This window comes from Hesperophylax consimilis, chromosome 4 (genome assembly GCF_061612785.1).
Source record: "Hesperophylax consimilis isolate HC1 chromosome 4, BYU_Hcon_1.0, whole genome shotgun sequence".
Classification (NCBI taxonomy): Eukaryota; Metazoa; Arthropoda; class Insecta; order Trichoptera; family Limnephilidae; genus Hesperophylax; species Hesperophylax consimilis.
This window is the reverse complement of record NC_142839.1, coordinates 258,768-275,581: the sequence shown is the minus strand read 5'-3', so window position 1 is coordinate 275,581 and position 16,814 is coordinate 258,768. Positions and strand designations below refer to the sequence as shown.

Below are 16,814 nucleotides of genomic sequence, written 5' to 3'. Positions count from 1 at the left end.
CTTCAGTTAACTTGTATATTTATCTCGTATATTATATAAAAGCTGTTTTTTTCTTACAAAATGACCCCCGTTAAGATACGTGGGAATTTTAACTATCTATATATGGCTAGGTTTATATTAATTATTATTTATTGGCCCTTAATATGGGGAAACGTTGTATTTTCAAGTTTATCTTCCTAATTAAATTTAAGGTTCCTGTAAAGTTTCAGTAGAAACTTAGTCGCCTCCTTATTTTTGTTTCTAGCTCCGAAACTCGGAGCACACTTTTCTCCCTTTGTTTCGAAACTTCCAAATTAGTCCGAACTAAATTATTAAGTTTATAAAATATATTAAATTTTAACTTAATTATGTTTAGGAAATTCTAAAACGCAAGTTTCGTACGCCGCGTTTTCGGTCTGGTGTTCCTTTGTCAGTTAGACATTTATTCCTTAATCTTTTCTAAGAATTCATACATCCCTCATAGAGTAGGATTATTAGTTTATATCTTTATCTGTTTGCCTACTCCTTTGACTGAAAAACGTGCTCCTTTCCTGACTCAGAACATCTTATACTTAATAATAAATAATATTTGTCAAAGTCTCGGTGAAGATATATGTTTCCTCTATAAAGATATATATGTATACTATAAAGTGGTATTCAAAGTAAGTTATTTTTACTAATTACTATAATTATCCACAGCGTGGTTGCTACATGTGAACTTTTATTAATATATTATATATTTGAACAGCGCCCTTGAGATGATTTTTCCAAATATAATTATTATTCCTAAAGTGAGGAATATTCTCCCTTACCTGTCAGCTAAGCCAGCCTTGAATGATTTGTAGCCGAATCGGAAATTAAATTTAGGGCCGGATTCCATCACATGTGCTTAGGTTCAACCACTGAAGATAATAAACCGATAGAGGTGTGTTGTAGGCGTATCCGTGTGCCCGAAGTAAGGTAAAATTTTCGTAACTTCTGGTGAAATTGATGAAACATTTTCCAATATCCAATTTTTTTCCTGAACAGATATTCAATTTCCTTGTCTTGTCTGGCGATATCAGTTTTTCAAACCGGTATAAATCACACTTCTTGAGATTACCTGTACAGTGCTAGGCCCAACATGGTGAAATCTGAGCCACATCTTTAGTGCGCGTAGGTTAGATGGGTGCGTCTACCGCATAATAATTACACTGCATTCTAGAAAGTGACACACCGGCTAATAGAGTTGTGTAAAATTCGATGAATTATCATAAAAATTAATGGAGTTGTCGAGCGACGCGTTAAAAATACTAATTGTAATTTTATACCTCATATATGTAAAAATGAACATTTAACGTAAATCTTCTTTCATTAATTCTTACAGCTTTAGCATTAAAAATTTGACATTGAATTTGACATTTTGTTTTTCATTAAAAATATATTTGTTTACATTTATTTACGTCTTTTAAATGCCATTAAGATAGTTAATTACATATACCCTTGTATGATTGCGCAGTTAAATAATTAATAAGATGGCATTTTATAATCCATAGGTCGCGGGTTCAAATCCTGCTCGAAGGACCATTATACCTTTATGGAATCGTATTCATTGTAGCTTTGTGAAAGAGGTCATAGAGATCGTCTTGTGGTCTCATTGTCTCATTTTATACATTTCTTACACTATGTTGTGGAGTTTATTTAATATAAGTGTAACAACGATATCGAAATTCCAGTGATATTGTACGAAAGATATTGAATGCAAATGTTTTTTATGATATTTTGATAAAGCAAACAATAATTATTATTATGGACAATGAAGTGTAACAGATGCAAGGGTTAAAATTGTATCAAAATTCTATAATGAGAACACTGAAGATAAAATACGTAGGTGCGTGTTTTTAATTTTACTAAATAAATTTTAAAATGAATCTGAACTAAAAAGATAAATCATCAATATTTAAAAATTGAGTGTAGGTACACAACTTGCGAATGCATAAGGGGTTCCAAAAAAGTTCCAAAGTTCCGAGTAGTCTAGCGCAAAACGTCTAACGGCTTCCCCGGAGCACAGGACAGCAGCAGCGGTGTAGGTTTGTTGCGGAATGCACGAATCTCCCTCCCTGCTCCTGCGGCTCGGGCGTATTCCGCTCACGTGTCGCGGGCCCGTCACACACACAATACTTCATGCTATCCCGTGCTCTCTGAAGGCAATATATCAAACACACTCCCGCCCATAAATTTCATCGCACGTTTCTTCTCTTTTAACACGTCCGTGATCCCTCTCCGCTAACTACGGACAAACTACGGGCGGAAGCTGCCCGGCAATCGGGTAAACTGCAGGCAACAAACAGGCACGCGTGGAAAAATAATCATACACCCGACCGCCGAGCGTCGTCCGCCAGCCCTTGATAATATTTTCCCCGGAAAACCACCGAAACCGCTCCGAACGTTACTTGAACTTGACTTGCGTCGGGAATCATTCGAGTTCGTTATGTAATTTTACCACGTTTGAAGCAAAGGTGGATTTAAGCCCGTCCTTTGGGACTGCGAAGGTTAAATTAATTCGCACCTTTTTGCAAAAAAACTCAGTTCGGTCCACCTTTTCCGGGTCGTGTTTCGTCCATTTACACGGTTTTCTGTTAGCCAGCTCGACACTAAAGCGTTTGATTGCTAACGGTGTATAGTTCGCTTTATTTGCTTCCGACTTTCATGACAGTTTCACGAGTTTCATGACAGTTTCACGACTTCCACGACAGTTCCGGCGTTGGGTGTGAGCTACGTTTCATGGACTCATTACCCCTTCTGCCCCAGGCCCGGCTTATAGAAAGCGACCCCTGCGTGGATCGACAAGCGTATTCATTAATCGGATAGACTATACATGCATCAATCGTTAGCTCTGTCATTTGATTGTTTCTTAATTGCCGTGTCATATGCCAATCCGAATTATGATGGGGCACAATAACAAAGGCTAACGAAACAAAGATACATCTATGTGCTTTGTTTAACTTTTACGTAACATACGTACCTGTGGTACATATCTCTGGGTATACTATGGATGTGTGTCTTCCAATGATATAATGAAAAGCAACTCAAGCAATAACTTTTCAAGGCGAGTACCTACTAGGCGTTTGAACATAAAGTTAATGATTTATGTATTTCGCTATATCGCTACGGTATGAAAAGTTTATGTAAATCATAAAATAAGAATATGTGAATTGAATTCAAAACCAATCAAAGTAATGTGCCCCCTCCCACGGGCCGTTATGCCTCTTGAGATGTATATTATTAATCTCGCGGGAACAGAACAACTCTAATACATTATTCAGAAACCTAAAAATATTACCTCCGTAAATTGCAAAACTTATATCAGTTCTGGAATCCGCACATCAATCTCGTCCTGTTGAATAAAGATCATACATTTGCTAAGTGTTTCGAGGCAAATACATATTTCCATCAATTTTTACTCGTTATTTTAGTACGTAAGCCATTTTTCAAAGAGTTAGTAAATAAAGCAAGCTCTTCGTGTTGGAAACGGGGGTCGGTAAATAAATAAATAGATAAATATGATCAGATGTTTCCTACGTTTGCTCGCTACATTTGGTAAGTCGGGATTCGCCGAGATTCATCCGTTAAATTTGAAAGAGAGCTGTATAGTGTATATTCCCCAGCCCATCGAAGTCCTCTGCGAACTGGGCATTCGGCGTAATCACTGTGAGTGTTCCGCAAGTTCCTTGAAGCGTATCGAGCGTACCGAGTAGTTCGAGAAAAGGAAGAACGGGAAAATAATACATTCACATACAAATTATCAAGCGACCGATGTTTGATAATACAAAAATAGGGCGAACATAAATTCTCGCATTCCGTTCTGTTTCCCACGTGACTTAAATCTTTCATTAACCCATCCATTCTGATACTTTTCTTAATACATCATTTGCCTTGTCTTCCCTTTTTATTTCACTATATAGAAAACATATTTCACATTTAGGGAGTTTATTCGGAAAACTAGCTACCAAATATGTTCCTAAAATGTTCAGCTCAGCTCGATTTTTTGCGACAATTATTATTTTTGTAAGCATTATCAAATAATAATTGGATTACGTAAAGTCGACTTAGTATTTGCTTTTTATCAAGGTCATAATAATATAGCATTCATAATTTCTCGCATTTTGATAATACTTTCTTTCGAAGGGTGAAAAGGCCATCATGCGTAAACATTATTTTATATAAAATTATAAAAAAGGTAAATGCTTTCAGTTTTTCCAGGTACACTTATTTAATGAAGTAAGATTTGTAAAGACGAACCTTTTCTCAGTGTTCAATGTAAAGTAATTTCAAAAACACCAATTGAAGAAGTATCAAAGCTTGTTTCTCGAATATTCACTGAAAAAAACACACACTTTGTTGCTAGAAACCAAGCACCCAAACTTCTACATAAACACGCTAGCAATTATCCTTGAACAAAAACAGAGTATGAAATTTTTCATGAAAAAGTGTCGATTCATCATTTTGTTCAACTGCTGGCTACACACACACAACACGATAAATATTATATGTTCGTCATGTCAACCCGGATTGCGCTTAGAATATTTTACTCAACCGTATTTTAAAAATAAATGTAAATAAATACACGTGACGTAGCTTGTCACCTGCGCTTTAAAATATCAAACTCGAACAAACGACAACAACTCGCCTTAAAATAATAACGGCTGTTGGATACTAAAAGATGATTATGATGCTAATTGTTTTTAGGATAGAGTTTACTTTGTATGAAGTGTGGGAGGTTCAGCGATCGTTTTATTAATATTTCATTGTTTAAGCTTATCTCGGGAATTCATTTTCATAATTACAGCGGAGAATTGTGGTCGTTCAATTATTGGCAAGCGACTATCATTTCTCGTTAAGAGGAACGGCTTCGCGGCCTTGATGACAATAATATATATATATTTTTTAATTATTGCTTTTATTTTACAATTTAAAACACGAATAAATAAAATAGCTCACATCCGTAGATATTTTCCATAACTTTTGATTTAAAAAAATTGAGAGTGTTTAGGCCTCAAATTCAAAATGAAGTGTTTTTATGAAAAAGGTCGTGCAGCCGTTCCTCTTATGATTTTAACGTAAAGGCAAATTCAATAGTAAATACCAAATACAATAGATGAACGTCATTATTAGTAAATCATCCTAGAACTTGCTCGATTCTTCTGCTCTTAATTATTACTATCCTTTATTATTATTTTTTTGTAAATTATAGTTCTCTTGAATAATTATTCATAGTATTGTTTTCGGAAATATTAAATAATATTTCATCTATTGTGTATTACCTTACGAAATATGATTTTCATTTACACATTTGTCATTGTAAAAGCTCGATTATGAAACGGCTTATAATTTGCCGGAGCATTGTTGACAATAATATTTCAGCGAATTGTTTGTTTCAGTGGTCGGTTGATAACAGATTTGAAGCGATTCGATGGCAATGAGTGAAGAGGAATGTAAAACTCGGAAACAAGACGCTATTTATTGTTTATTGTGTAGATATAATTATTCCGAAGCCGCTCCACACGTACTGCAGACATCTCGCTATTATTATTTAAACTCTTTGTTGTCTGGATCTTGAAATAGCTGACTTGAGATCCATTCATTTGAGGAACTTTCTGTGGACGCGTTAGATGAATAGCTTCCGAAGTTACTGAGTTTTAGATTTATACCAAGATTCGCGCCTATTATTTGTAACACATTCTAAGAGAACGTCTGCTCTAACGTTTGAAGTTCGTCGCTGCGTTCATTCGACATCTACAATTCTTGAAATATTTACTCACTACTAGAAACATTCTTCGTTACAGTACGCATTTTCAACATTGAGTAATAATTTATTTTTTACGTCTTACGTATTTTTGATTACATTTTATTATTTTCGTCGTCTGATGGTTTGTTTTGAGAATTGAGAACTTCCTTACTATATTTGAGAACGGAAATAACTGTATACTCTAGCCAACACGTGATCTTTTGCGCAATTTAAAGTACTTTGATGTCTTGACTGTCGAATTCTCTTTGCTTTGCAAATGGTTTATTAGCGCATTCCTCTTTACATTTTGTGAATACCTACAGTAGGTGCCTGCCAAATTGACACTACACTGAAAAAAATGAGTTAGCTAAAGTGTTAAGCTAATTGAAGTTGTGTAACCATCGCCTAAAGTTCAGCTACTTTACCTAAAATACTTTATGTGCAGATACCGTCGTTGTTTAGTAAAATGTGCTTGAGCTAATACAACTAAACTTTAATAATAGCACACTAAAAGCATACTTACCTAAACAAAATAATCGGTTTGGTTAATCAAGCTAAAGTAATTTACTAAACCTATTTCACTTTAGTAACTTAAGTTTATGTGTTACTTCCCAAAGTATTTAGCTAAATTTAACTAAACATCTAGTTTGGTTAAATGTTTTGTTCATATAGCAAAACTGAGGTTGGAATATCTAAATTTGGTATTTTTACATAACAATTAGTTGCTTTGCACAAACTTAGGCAAAGTGCAACAAAACTTTAGTTAAAATCTCCCGAACTTTGGTAGATCTGTTTATCGCGCAGGTGTTCATTTACGACGCAGTTATCAGATCGCCACAGTTCGCACCATACGTGAATTGACTGTCGTTGCGCGCGTTGCGAATTTATTTTTGAATTGAATTGAATTTATGTTAACCGCTGTTCCTAGTTCCTAGTGATAATGGCAGACAAAACCGTGGAGGATTATTTAATTTCTTGGAATCTGGAGGCTTACATAGAAACATTTAAAGGTAAGTTTTCTTTTTTCATTTTTTTATTGATTTGGAATTTAGATCATGGAACTATGATATTATATATTATGATAATATCCATTCTATTTGATTTAGAAACTGGCACCTTCATTATTCCATGACTCAAGTACCTACGCAATAGATTTAGAAGATTTGTATTTATTATGTACCTAGTTTGAAGAGTGCGTGTTGACGCTACAACCAAGATTGTGTCAGGAGTCATGACACAAATTACAGAGAGTGGTATATAAAAAAAATAATAATTGGATCACTTGTATAGCGCCGTTTTTGTGCAAAATCAACTCAAGGGCGCCTTTATTTCTTTGTTTGTTTCCGCCAGTATTATTTTGTATTGAACGAATGTTGTTTGAAACTGTAGTATTTTCTAAGTTACAATTTTACCCTAGCCAGAAACTAGAACCAACCAAACTAGCTTTGAAATCGTATATATTATATTTTAATAAATGTGTATTGCAAATTATTAATTCGGACATAACATTTTGAACATTGAATTCTGTTGTTTTTTTTTTGGGAGGGATATTTTTTTTTAAATACAGGGTTTACCACCCATTGTTAATGTTTACATTTGAAATTTTCATATAAATGAAATAATTTCATTATTAAAACTATTTTATCTCCGCTTGATTCATGATACAGGGTGTTCGGTATCTGCTGTTGTATAAATATACATTTTTTTAATGAATAATTTTCATTCCTTTGAAAAATAAATTTTTATTTTCTTGTTTTTTTTGAAATTTTTTGTATTATCTCGTCGTTTTTTTTCTTTATTTCAGACTCAAGCCACTCCTGATAATATCTCAAGATGATATTAAAGAATTGATTCCGACTGTAGGGCACCGGGCACTGCCTACAGCACACATTAATGCGCTCAAGGATGTTATTAATCCACCTGTCATAAGTGTAAGTTTTTAAAAGCAGTAATGATGACATATTGTTTACCTAGGCCTTTTTTGGCTAACCATTTGGAAATAGTTGTACCGGACGCGATTTTGATACAAAAATAATAGTATTTAAAATAATAATTCCTGTAATTAATGAATAAATCGACTGCCGGGGGGGTCAAGCGATTCCAAAGGGATAAAAACAAAGCTTGACCTCTTCACCCTTTCTTTCCCCTTTGTGTACATACCCGCTTTTTTTTTCAGATTGAAGATATACCTTCAACTTCCAAACAAACAACGCCCATATATTATCAACACGATGACTTCCTTGTAAATGACATTTCCTTGTTGGAAAATAAAAACAAATCACAAAGAATAACGCAAGAAGCTTTTGAAGAGCAAATTTCGAATGTAAGTTAAATAATTTTAGTAAGTTTCAGTTACCTAAGTAACTTAGGTTAATTGTTTTATACATTCCGATATATGTATTTTAGTAGTGGCAGCGTAGAAAAGCCATCCTGTGACTGATATTATGATGATTATAGAAGTGGTTATTAGTTATGTAATCAATATGCAATTTAATTTTGTTTTCCAGGACTTACGCAATCATCTCCTATCAATCAATGAACGGCAAGCACTTTTAATGCAGTTTGAGTCAAAGGGTCTGTTGGACAATTCTGCCAGACTGTGCAGTACTATTATAAGTAAGGAATTGCAGGGTAATCCAGATAGATCCATTACAAGCAAGAGATTTTATGAATTTGCTTTTCAAATCACCAAAGTCTTTAATAAAGAAAGCGCAGCTGTATATTTCACCCCATATGTGTGTTTTGGGCCTACCCAAAAAATTGCTGCTAAAGGTAAATTACTAGACACATACAGGCAGCGCCGAAAAGAATTTGCCAAATCAGGACACAAACATCTTTTACTATATTTAAAAAAAAATTATAATAAAAAATGATAATATAAATGTGTGTATGATCAAACGTGTTTTCTTTTTTGAGGCTTTGCTGGTAGCTGGAAACAATATTTTGAGAGACGATTCTTAACAAAATAACTTTTATATGAATGAGGTTTTTAATAAGTACTTTCTAGTCTTACAAAACATAATATTTATTTATTTAGGTTTCATCTCTCAAAAGGGTTGTAATAAACTACCTGCAACTCAAAGTATTTAACCCATGATTCTGAATTATGGGTATAATCCTTCGAGTTGATGGTGGTAACATTTACACCCTGTATTGTTTTCAGCTAAACTGCAAAGCTGCACTTCCTATTTAATTAAGATAATCTAACCAAAAAGCTAAGCTACAGTACCTAAAGCTAGCTAGCAGTAGAGAGCTAAAACACCTATATCGGTAGGGCTATTCCAACCGAAGTTTAGTTAATCAACCTAACCATTTTGTAATATTAACTAAATAATAAGGTTACTACATCTAAACAGTTCAGTTTTTCTAACCGAACACTACAAAATGGTTTAGGTATATAATTTTTAATTTAGGTAACACAACTAAACACAAAGCTGTCTCAGCCGATTAGTTTAGCTAGAATACCTGAATCGTTAAGCTGTCATAAATACAGTTTAGGTAACACAACTAAACACAAAGCTGTCTCAACCGATTAGTTTAGCTAGAATATCTGAATTGTTAAGCTGTCATAAATACAGTTTAGGTAACACAACTAAACACAAAGCTGTCTCAACCGATTAGTTTAGCTAGAATATCTTAATCGTTAAGCTGTCATAAATACAGTTTAGGTAACACAACTAAACACAGAAAGCTGTCTCAACCGATTAGTTCAGCTAGAATATCTGAATCGTTAAGCTGTCATAAATAAACTGCTGTTTAGCAAACAGTAGCTAAAAGTTCGGCAGTCACCACAGCAACTAAACTGTTTAGTAGATAATTACTGAAAATTTGGTAAATCGTACCTAAACATTTCTTTCAGTGTATTTGAGTGAAAGAGAACAATTCGTGTCCTGTGGTGAGTTCAACTATAATGCATATCCTACAAATTCTGGTGTGCCGCAGGGATCCAATTTAGGACCCCTGTTGTTTTTATAAACAATATTCGGGGAAAGATTAAATTCGTCCATTTTCTACTTTTCACCGATGACATCAAACTCTTTCTGAGAATAAGATCGATAGAAGACTAGAAAACTCCAGGAAGATATCGATGCAATTATTGACTGGAGTATTGATAACAAACTTGGGTTCAACTTCCAAAAATGTTCAGTCATGTGATTTACAAGGGCACACAAGACCATATATTTTAATTACAAAATGAAAGATACGTCAATGAAGCACATGGTGACTTGCAAGAACTTAGGAATTGTGTACGACATTCGCTTAACATTTCACGCTCATATTGAAAAGATTTGTAAATCAGCCACTAAGATGTTGGGTTTTGTCATACACAATTCGAAAGACTTAACCAACCTTGCAGTAATAAGGCTGCTTTACTTTAGCTTAGTGCGTAGCATTCTAGATAATGGATCTCAGGTATGGGGGCCAGAGGACACTGTCAATGTACTAATGGTCGAGAAGATACAAAAAAAGTTTTTACGATACCTCTACATGAGAGAGTTTGGTTACTATCCATGGCTGTTTCCAAACAGCATTTATCTTGGGAATGCTGGGTGTATGCAGTCTTAGTTCCAGAATGGATGTTGCATTACTCCTGATGGCGTATAAGCTTTTAAACGGTTTAGTATCAATACCAGACATTCTGGCTAAAATAGGATTCTATGTCTTGGATAATTTTGCGCGAGGCCGCCAACACAGGCTTTTGATTCTTCCTAGGTGCAGAACTAACTTACCAATGGTGATGCCCTTGGGAAGAATCACTAGGTTAATTAACATGTCCTACAACATATTTAAACGTGAAATATTATTATTCAAGATTTAAGATTGTAAACCTACATTTGAAACTTTTTTCTTTGTCCCACTTGTAAATGTATTTGTTATTCACTTTTTTGTAAATTTTAATTATCGATATTGCAATGTTCTGGTTTATACTGTTTTTGCAAATAAACAAATAAATAAATGTAAATATAAGAATGTTTCGTATTTTCTTCAAATTGCAACAATCTATCGTGACTACGGTACTTACTAATACTACTGATAATATTTGGTTTTATTCTTGCGAAAACCAGACCAAAGTCATAACCAGTCACAACGTTCGAGTCTATCAAAAATCCTATCCAAACTCACTCCCTAAGTGTAATGCACCCTTCTTGGAGTTTCGCAAAGCATCCACCCCCTCCCCTGCAGCTCCCATGTCCCTCGGTACCCTCCGCAGTGCTCCTGACGTCCCTAGGGAGTACCCTATGTATATCCATGGTTAACAGGAACCACCCTCGCTTACCATACTTCGGCCTTCCCATGATTCACCATTAAGAAAACCTTCGTGTTAAAAATCTGCAATTATCCTAAGAGATAATCTAGATTTATTAATGCTTTTACAATTTACCTGTATCATTAATATGTTACTTTTTATTATGTCATTCAACTTCGGCGCTATTTACTCACTATATAAACAAATGATTTAAAATTTCACGAATAACACGAAAGTCTCACAGGAGGAAGCAAATGTGGCAACTTTACAAAATAATAATAATCCTAAAAGTGTCCGCTCCTTGCTTAGGAATATAACCCGCAGGTCTCTCGCGGAGTGGCTTTATTTGCCCGCAGCCCCTCGACCTCTATTTATGTTTGTCATACAAAAAATTCTAATAAAAAAGTTGAGTGATGACATCTTATCATATATACGTTACTGTCATAGTGATTAAATATAATGACTGGTCATTATATATAATAACAAAATTGTTTAGTCAATGTGATAAATTAATCACTTTATCCGGATATTATTCATAATATCGGGTCAAAGTTAGCAAAAGTAATAAATACGTTCCAACTGACTTGTTACTCCCCTATCCTAACCTAACCTATAATAACCCAACCTAACCTAACCTATCCTAACCTAACCTAACCCAACCTAACTTAAAATAACCCAACCTAACCTAACCTAAAATAACCCAACGCATCCTAACCCAACCCAACCTAATCTAACCTATAAAAACCCAACCTAACATAACCCAACCTAACCTATAATAACCTAACCTAACCAATAATAACCCAACCTAACCTAACCTAATCTAAAATAACCCAACCCATTCTAACCTAACCTAACAAATTGAAATATAATTTTATAATCTTTACCTTTTCCTACTTGTTTTATTACTTTATCCAAGTCTTCTAAGATATTATATAAAATGGCTAGTTAATGTGATTAATTCTGTGTCAATTATCACTTTGTCTAAATTGGTTAGACATTTTATTTTGTTTTTTTTATTTATTTTAAATTATAGAAACAAACAGTACATGATTTACAGAGATGAAACAATATACAAGGATAAGATATTTCATGTTGGGTACCTATGATACCCATTTCCTTATAATGTCTGCTAAGTGGTATGTTTATTCCTTAATTACCAGGTGACATGTGTAGTTTATAGGTAGGGTGTGACGTTGTAACGTATGCGTGAGTGTTTGTGTGTGTTTGTGTGTCTGTATGTCTGTATGTATGCACATTGAATAGTTTAAATTATTGACATGATGCCACGTTTGAATTTGGGCAGTGAATCCGAGAAAAATGTCAATGCTAGAGTTAAGACAAATATTATTTAGAGTATGAAGAGCTCGGCAAATTGGCGAATTAGAAGCTGCATTTGTTTTATAATTAAGCGTGTGGAATAGCACTGTATGTCGTGTACGTCTCAAAGGTATGTTAAAGTTAATAAGGGACAGAAGTTCGGTACAGTCATTACAGACATTATAAATAATGGCTGGATAGTAAATACAATATCCGGATTTATTACTTTGGCTGTGACATATACACCGAGTGTTTGCTTATCCATGTCCCATAAGCAGATAGCCATCAGTTTTCTTGTTAGTTTGCTTAGTAAAACCCTTTATTCCTAAGGCCATATTCTGCGAATTAATGTATTTATTTTTCACAGAACCTAATTATTATTTCAATATCTCACATAATTCCATCTCGAGCAAAGCGGGGCTTCGGATGATTCGGCTATTTGATTCATCCTTTCAAAGTAGTTCTCGACTAGCCGGCACAAAAGAATTACCACATAATTACTTACTGAGCAATGAAAGAAGAAAATTCATCAACTAATTACTTTCAACCGAAAACTCCATTCCATTTGCAAATACGCCAGGAACGTTTCAAAAGCGTCTTGAAATTCCGACGGGTAAAAAAGTGGAAACTTTGCATACTGTCTACCTAAAAGTGCCCGCGAGATTCCAACCAACTCCGGTGAATTCCTTTTTTATTCTATTTTGCCATCTCCCAAATCCTCCGTATTTTTTTACTGCGAATGCAGACTTTATCAGTGAACAAAACAGATTCGGAGTCGAATTGAAGTCAATGTAATGTAGTTTTTTAAGTAACATCGTGGTATACAGTAGTGAATAAATAATAATTTTAAAAATACAGGAATACCCTAAGCACACAGATTAGAAAAGTGGTCGTGGTCAGCCCGGCTCGTGGACAAATCAATTTTCTACATTTCAGACAACGTTTCCGAATTGAGATCCGAGAAACAATTCCAGCGGAATGTATGCGGCTATTGCGAAAAGGATGCAGAAGCTAAATTTTCTAGTGGGGTCGACGGTAGTGGAAATTGCATCGGAACAAACAAGGCGATCGGAAAGCCAGAATAAACATCGTGGCGAATCGAAGCGGTTACCCTTCCCTAGAATGGATGAAATAATCTACTCTCTCTCTACTCGACAAAAGCTATTGTCAAAATAAAACACTATCGAATACACCCGGCGCGGCGGCGTTACGTCTCTTTTTCAATAATTGGTGCTAAAATAGCACTTTGTAAAAAGCGCTACTTTTGAAGCAAGAAACCTACTTTAGATGTAAATAATAGTTGTTTGTAAAATCTGGGTATTGCGTATAAGTAGTTTACCTAAACGTTTGTTTAAATTGGGAATGCAATGAGCCACCATCGCTTTTCGATTTGTTTGTTCGACTTCGCCTGTGGCTGTCAAACTTTCCGCTTCCCGCGGTGTTGCCATTTGCAGGAGTTTGCTCGCCGAACTCAAAGTTGGATAAATAAGCATTGATTACACGAACGAATATTTACAAAGGCACTGACAATTGCCCCGTTCAGAGAAGGGTTATCTCCGTAAATTAATTAGCCATTTTTAGTTTCCAACAAAAGTTACGTGTTACGTTAGACAATTTAACTTCGAGGGTTTGCTTAACAAACCCGCCTCAAATAATCATTGATAACATATCAGCCATTTAGGACGGGTTGTTTCGGAGAATTTGAACAATTCATCAAATTTCAACGTTCATTTTCGGGTGCTGTGAAAGTCCTATTCAAGTTCTGTTACTATATTATTGTAGGCTAGTTGCTTGACAAAACTGAAATAAAAACAGAACTGAAATAATCTTTCACAGAGCTTACAAATGAACGTTGAAATTTGATGAATTGTTCAAATTCTCCGAAACAACCCGTCCTTAGTATTGTAAACTTAACTGGAGCTGTTTTTAACTTCGAGGTTTTGCTTAACAAACCCGCCTCAAATAATCATTGATACCATGTCAGCTATTTAGCATTGTTAACATAACTAGAGCTGTATTTAACATCGAGGGTTTGCTTAACAAACCCGCCGCAAATAGGTATTGATAACTTGTCAGCCATTTAGCATTGTTAACTGGAGTTGTTTTTGGCTTTGGGTTATTACCACTAACATTATGCAATATTGTTGGCTACATACATATTCATCCAAATTAACCTTCCTCGTGTTATCTTGAATGGAAGTTTGCATATTAATTTCAAGCGGCTGTCATATATATATGGAATAATTTCCCTCTTATTTTACTTAGTAAGTCCTAAAGGCGGTATAACCTATATAACTTCACAACATTCAGACATAGCACGCGAAAAGCCGCAAGACTTAGCTTCCTTAACATAATATATACCAGGTGTGGCGAACCTAGGGCACGCGTGCCCGAGGTGGCACGTTTGATCATTTGGATGGCACACTAACGATTTCCAAGTTCAATTTTATTTTTTTTAATTTTTAAGTTTAAAAAATATGTTTTTTTGATTTGACCAGTTGTTTCAAAAATATCTGAACAATCGTTCATATTCTTCTTTTATTTTCAAATATTTGAAATGCAATTTATCGAATTCCAATCGAGTTCGCTACGGAAACAAAATTTGTTGATTTGAGAAATGATTTGGAAATAATTGAAAGCGATCGATTAACGAACATAAATAATAAAAATGCAGAAGAAGAAATAATGAGAACTTGGAAATCCATTCCAGAAATCTTTAGCGATTTAAAAAAACTAGCGAGAGCAATATTATCAATTTTCTCATCTACATATGCTTGTGAGTCATTATTTTCAGAAATGAATTTCATAAAATGTGATTCAAGAACGAGAATGACTGATGAATCCAGTTGGTCGTGTGTGTTACTAAAAGTGACGAAATATGATCCAGATATTAAAAATTTGTCATCGAATGTACAACAGCGAAAATCTCATTGATAAATAACTAATATGTACATTTATTGATTATGACTTTATTTTTATGAAACTCTATTGCAATTTTTAAGCTTATGAATAAAATTAAAAAAAAAAAAAACTTTTTTTATATTATCTATTTGGTTAATTTTTTTTACAGCTTGGGCACGCCACACAATCTAGAAATAATTTTTGAGGATTTTTGGCACGCGGGCCCAAAAAGGTTCGCCACACCTGATATATACCATTGGTCGTTGCGCAGATTTGTTTAATTTTCAAACGAAATGTTGTATTACACAACACATATTTCAAGTCCTGTAATCATAAAATATTATAAATCAATAATTTATCTAGTAAACCTGCTTTTGAATTTTAGTTTTTGGTTCAAATAAAAACATTTAAAAAATCCGAGCATGCGTTTTGCAACGAAAATTCTTCCATTTGGCTAGTGGTTATTTATTTATTTAATTTTATTGATACATGATTAGAGAGTACATGTGGTTTTTTGTGATATTTCACCCTCCATGCTAGGGATGACCCTGTGTTATGGCGGGTGAATTTTACAGTTTGCGGACATAGAATCTATACATTACTATAATATAAAAAAGAAAAATGATTTATAGCTAGTTTGGGTTGCAAGAAGAGGATGGAGAAGTTAGAGAATTATAAGAAGATGAATAATTTGAGAAATTATCAGTAAATAGATCACACTAATTAATTATGTACATACTATACCGCTAAGTTAGGGAATAAGGATATATTATTATGTTTTGTCTGAAAGGTGATTAAATTGATAAGAGTGTAGAATGAGTGGGTATTGTAGTTGTAATGTATTCCGTGTGTAAGGAGTCATTTCGTAATTTGTTTTTTAAAGGAATGGGGTTGACTCACGGTTTTTAGGTTTTCGGGGATAAGGTTAAAGATTTTAGGAGCTAGGAAGAAAAATCGTCTTTGAGCTGACGTGGTATTTAGTGAAGGTACTTTGTAGTGACCGTTGGTTATTGTTCTGGTTGTGTAGTTGTTTTGTAAGAGAGTTTTTTTTATATTTGAAGAGGAAATGTATTAGCGAACATTTTAGGCGGAATTGTCGTATGTTTAAGACCTTATACTCTATTTGGTCTCGAAAATAATACAATAGCATGATGTCACCACCTGTCGAATCTGTTATTAGTTATATTATTATTATACATCCCGCTTTGCATAGTTTTTCTTAGCGTAAACACCGCGTTCGTGCAAGCTATGTGTCTAATGTTGGCTTGTTTACCCATATTTTTTGTCTTATGCTTTATCAATGGTAATGCCTACCTTGCTCATGTATTAGTATAAATAGTAAAAAAAGGTAAATTTATATATAACCCCGTTGTATCCTACTGAAATCCCGGAGACCATTAGAAATTATGTTAGGTTAGCTTAGATGGCGCCTAATATCTATTTATTGTTTCAGAAGATTGAATAATATACGTCGATATACGTTGGCACTTTCTAAATTGGAAATGTTTATCAGCAGATGTGATGAATGTTAACTGTTTTATTGTTGGTACTAACCTAATCCGCATTAGACAAATAAAATATTCATATTATTTAAGTACATAA

General features: G+C 34.3%; 1 protein-coding gene and 1 long non-coding RNA gene across 2 annotated transcripts in view; both read left to right on the top strand.

The window, feature by feature from the left end:
* The window catches only part of LOC149423993 (uncharacterized), a 238,977-nt gene that overhangs the window by 129,820 nt on the left and 92,343 nt on the right, over positions 1–16,814 (top strand). The gene's annotated exons all lie outside the window — the stretch shown is intronic.
* Positions 6,095–8,862, top strand: LOC149423994 (uncharacterized). Its single transcript, XR_016302088.1, has 4 exons — positions 6,095–6,756; positions 7,551–7,677; positions 7,923–8,069; positions 8,254–8,862. It is a non-coding gene; the product is annotated as an uncharacterized LOC149423994 (long non-coding RNA).